The sequence below is a fragment of the Salarias fasciatus genome, chromosome 1 (assembly GCF_902148845.1).
Source record: "Salarias fasciatus chromosome 1, fSalaFa1.1, whole genome shotgun sequence".
In the NCBI taxonomy this organism is placed as follows: Eukaryota; Metazoa; Chordata; class Actinopteri; order Blenniiformes; family Blenniidae; genus Salarias; species Salarias fasciatus.
In genome coordinates, this window is record NC_043745.1 from 5,721,604 (window position 1) to 5,727,201 (window position 5,598).

The window sequence follows — 5,598 nt, forward strand, 5'->3', positions numbered from 1 at the left end:
GTGTTTTAACATAATAATGATTAAAAAATAAGTATGGAGACACAGAAAAACAATTTGTCATGACTGCATATAGACTGTCTGTATACTGAGAGTTATCTGTCTGTATTTCAGTCTGTAGACTTCAACTAAAGGATTATCAAGTGTTAGTCTGCAAAGATCTGACAATCACAATTTTCTGTTAAGGAAAAAAAAAAAAGAAAAAAAAAAACCTTTCTGCTTAATTTTCCCAGATTTGCCCTTGTCTTGGTCCTAACTGTCCACTCAAGTTTGACGTTTCAGATGAGACTGAGTCTGAAACAAGGAGGCTTTCTGCAAGCTGCAAAAGTCAGACACCTGTTTGGAAACAGGACCCCTCATTCACCACCAAACCACCTCTGTCGTTGCTCCAACCGTCTAACCACTACATGGGCCTTTTTCTCTCTTTTCAGATTCGGTTGCACTGACTTTTTGAATTTGGATGCCTTCAGCTGTGTGTCACATGCTCCTCAATCTATTTGTTCTTCCGATGACGGAGGATTCCAAAAAGGACACTCAAGAGAGTCAACGTTTTAGCTTCTTTTTCCCTTTTTGTTGCCCAGGCTTCAGTGGAAGATTATTCTGACTAAGCTTTGCTCTGTGCTTCTGCCCAAGTTTCCTCTGCTGACTTTGTGTTGAGTTTAGACAGAGGTCTGTGCTCCTACAGCATTTCTGAACTTTATAGATTTAAAAAAAAAAAAAAAAAAATACTAAAAAGGTGTATTTCTACATATGGGTAGAAATGCTTGAATAAAACAAGCTAATTCCTCCCACTCACCTTCTGTATGGACCAACAAAGACATGACTGATATGTATCGCGTAAATCTGTGATTTACTGGTATCACACGCAGCTCCTGCTGCTGCTCAGTGTTTCTAGTGAGTGACCATGGAAATGTTGAAATCAGCTCTCAGTCTGAACCAGCAGAAGAACATATTATGACCTTTATCTGGAGTTTGGTTTCATTGAGAACAGAGACAGAAGACCAAAACGTGTTGTTTAAAAAAAAACCCTCTTTGTTATAAATTAGTTATCAAATTTTGAATCAATCATAATTCCACATCAATGTGGTAAAAGAATAACTATTGAAAGAAACACTGATTTTTGTTTGGTTTCAGTTTACGATTAAAATTTTGTTTCCATGTTCTAATAACTTTTAAACTTTTGTTTCAATGTAATTGTCTTATTGATTTTAACTGAGTATTTCTAAGCATTTGTGTTTTTTTCCAAAGCTCATACCTCTAAATATTTCACGTATTGTATCTCAGTGTTTCCACAAATTTTAGGCCCCAAAAAAATCCAGCTCTAGCTTGAAATTTCATAACAGAAAAACAAAAAGACAACTGTTTACTATGATAAAAACCAAGGCGTTAGGTTAAGAAAAATACTGTCAATTGTAAACGGGCAGAAACTGAACTGCTCTGCCATGTTCTATATTATTCTGTCTTTATGTTTAGTTTGCAAAATGTCCAGGCTTTTATGGAATGATAAAATCCTCTTCCAGACGAGTTTTAATGCTGAGTCTTTCTCATCTCGCACACAGAGGGTCTCTGTGTTGGTCTGCAGGATACTTGACACCAGGAAGCAGCGTCGTAAATCACACAGATAAACTGGGATATCATTGTTGAAGACAAGCAAACCCCTCAGAAAAACCCTGAAACTCTTCCTCCTAAACACAAGAATGTCTAAAAGAGGATGTGAAGTTTTCCACTTATCAGAGGGATACCATCACGAGTCTGCCTTGTATGAGCAAATTGCAGAACATCAGATCAGAAAAAGAAATGTGGCAACTTATTCTCTTGAAAGTGCAGTTTGGATCATTTTTGCTCAACTTTGAGGTGACTCGTTGGAACAAAATTCTGAGTAGAAGATAATTTCTATTATGTTTTCATCATAGAAAGCATGATCCTGTTGTGGCCCACAGTTTTTCAGTGAGCTAAAGTCTTTTGAGACGGTTACAATCTGCAATTTCACCTCAAGGTGGCAGTAAAGCTTGTGCAATATACTTTAAAGTGGTCAAACAAACTCACCTGTGTCCTCTACTCATCTCTGCTACTATTAAACCACATTTGAAAAGCAGTAAAGAAAGTGACAGCTGGACGTGAAGACTGATGATAGCAGCTGTTTCTGTCCCAAGTCACAGGTCTGAAATGAAGAAAAATACACAGTGCTGTGTGTTTTCAGGTCTTGATCTCTCTGGTCCGTGTGGTGTCAGAGATACATTAAACACTTCAAACTCCTGATCACTTTAACATCCAAGATGTGTCATACAATGGTTGATATTAAAAGTAAAAAAAGAACATGCAAGTTTACTTATTGTTAAGTTTATTAAAGTTTTTTTTTTACTTACCACCAAAAGTTATACAGTTAAAAAGCTAAGCCATTCCAAATATATGTTTTGTTTTTCTCCTATTGTGATTTCATTTAAAAAATTAACAGTTTATGAGCTGACCATATTTTTTTAACTTAATTTCTTCACATTTCTTCCAAACCCAATAGAAGCGTGTTAAGACACATTGAAAACACAATACTTGAACTAGTTGTGCTATTAATCAATAAGTAATCGACAGACGGAGCTTGGGTGGAGCTTTGTGAATGTATGACTATTATAACTTTGACCTCATAGTCACTGATTGTCCCTTTCTTTGATTAACCATTCTTTAAAGCAATTAAGAAACATTTCCATCCTATTTCAAAAGGTTTTATTGTGTGCACTAAAATGTTACTAAGTATACCCCAATAATATATCCAGTGGCTCATATTATGGTCATTTTTTTCCAAAAATTGTTTTTTTTCTTTGAAAAAGTGTGCTTTTCATCCATTTTACACTTTAGAACTGACTGCATTGTCTGTTAATGATATTTATCTTACTAGAATAAAAAAATTCATGCATTTTATCATTCAATATGCTCTTTGTAAGTGTTATTGAACAATTCAAAGTCAATTTAAAGACTTAAGCAAATACTCAAAATATAGCATTGTATTTGTTTGTGCTATAGGATAGAAAATAATACATCTAAATATCAAACTTTCACTGGTTACATGTTCCTGTGTGATTAGCTCTCCTATAGACATCATATAAGTAGACACCTCGCTGAGGGTGGAGCTGGAGAGGCGTGCCTACAGCACCGCCATCTTACTGAGGTGGACTGGAGCAGCAGCAGTGCATCTACAGAGGTGAGAGGCTTTCGTTCATCTTAGAGCAGAATTATTCACTGAATTTTCCGTAGATTTCCAAACCGTTTGATTTATTGAAAACTTCATAAATGTAGCTATGACATAAGATGCCAAGATTTTTAAAAAACCAAATCCAACACAAAATAACAGGAAAAGATGCGGGAATTTTTTGTCCCTCTGGTGGATGTTCTAATTAAACCACTGTAGGATCACTTTACTTGCAAATTGTATATAAAAATTAACAAGAAGAGAACTGGTCGTTAAATAGTGAAAATAATCCTAGAGGGGTCAGATTTAATCCCTACTCTGCCTCCAGGTTCTTCACAGAAAATACAGCTCACTTCACATAATTCCACATGTTACTGGTGCTTACAGCTGGTGAACTGACTAAGTTGAGACCCTGTTTTCACTGAAATACATTAAAAACACGAATTAGTTCTACTGATCATGTTTTGTTACAAACCATGAAAATGATTGATCTCAAAGCTGACATGAAATCATCACATTGTTCATTCTGATATAGTTTGAGCTTTCAAATATTTTATTTTCTGTGTTTTAGGGCTTTGTTGGGGGGTTAAAATTGTAAAAATTGCAGCTTTTATTTTTCCCAAAGGTGGCTGGCTTCAGTGGATGCTAAACCTGACCAAAAGAAGATGCTGGGAAGAAGATTGAAGGAAGATCAGACTAAATCTGGATGAGAGACACTGATGCTGGATGCCATGGCCAGAACAAAACATCATCAATAAACGAGTATTTTATAGTTATAGTTGTTTGCAGATATGCAGATGATTTTAATGAGACAGATGTTGCATCTGAGGCGTTCCTGTTTATAGCATTTATCATGTTGAAACTCAGTATGTATCAAAGTGAAATATACGTTAGTAATTAATATAGAAATAGGAATATTGTGATGATTAAAAGATAGTAATAGAAATAAGAATCTTAATAGTGATTATGAAATTTAAATATAAAAAAAACTTTCATTAAAGTAATGGTGATAATAATAGATATAACAATGCAATATAATAATAATGATGATCAGAATCATACAATCATAATATCAATAGCAAGTAAAATATACACGCCTGAACAGTTTATGAGTTCATTTCGTTCTGTTTATATCTGTGTCCTCCATGTCTGATAAACTGGAAGAGAAGTTGAAAAACTGATTGATTTGTTGTCACTTTTTTGGTGAAACTTATCATTCCTCAATGTGCTGTGGAGGCGAGGCCCACCCCAGCAAGATGGCCGCCACTCAGGCACTTCGGCGTGAATGAGGCGTCTACATTATATGATGCTCGTGAGCTCTCCCATGTCACAATGGGGATCCATAGTTAGAATCCAGGAAAGGGAGGCCTTTCTGTGTGGATTGTGCGTGTTTTCCCCATGTGTGTGTGTGAGTTTTCACCACATATTCTGGTTTCTGCCCACAGACCAATTTACATGTGTTTGAGACTACTTGGTGGCTAATTTGCCTCAAGGCTTAAATAATAGATGTGTTTGTCTTTTTGTGTTTTGGATCGAAACCAAATGCAGATGTTCGTGCTATAATTTGGGAAGAATGCAAGAAAAATTACAATATTTTCTCCACTTGTTGACAGTATTATATTGATCATCTAATAAAAGAACCCTTGATGTTTCCTGCATCTGCTCTCTGGCGCCTCCGGGGGAATTCCCCCCTCACACTCAGACCATGCTGATCCATTTCAGTTTAAGTTCATTTTTCAAAATAATTTAAATAAGTGTGCTCTAAAATGTGTTAAACACAGGCCTGAGGACCGAAACTGGCCCACAAGAGGTTCCATCAGGTTCCACACTGGGTCATAGTCACAGAACCACCAAGCACATTCTTAAACCTTCCAGGAAAAGATTGATCTTTAACGCTGCTGCACAACACTGAGGCCCGAGCTGAGAAATCTTCCATCTGTCATGATGACAAGTGGTTGACTGGTAGACATGGTAGACTGTGAGAATTTTCTATCTTCAATATTGTTTGTTTTCTTGAGAAGATATAGATATCCTCGTCACGCATTCTGTGCATCTGAACAAATTAAAAATGTAAAAGTTTAAATTTAAACTCTTACTAGGGCACTATTTTACCACTGAAGTTGAAATCGAGTTGCATGTGGCCGCTGAACTAAAATGTGTCTGACACTCCTGGATTAAAAAAAGATCACAGTGGGAAAAACGTCCCCAGAATCCCTGCTGTTTCATGCCCTGGCTGAAGCTCTTTGGCGCCCTCTAGAGGTGTCTCACTCCACATTCCCGTTAGAATTTAGCTTCTTTTGCGAAAAGCAAGGGCCTGCTCTGATTGGCTGACTCTCCTGTCAATCATAAATCCGCCTCGCCGATTGGTCTAGCGACACTGCCTTCGTGAGTGAGGGCGGGGGAGCTGGGTGTTGCCTCCG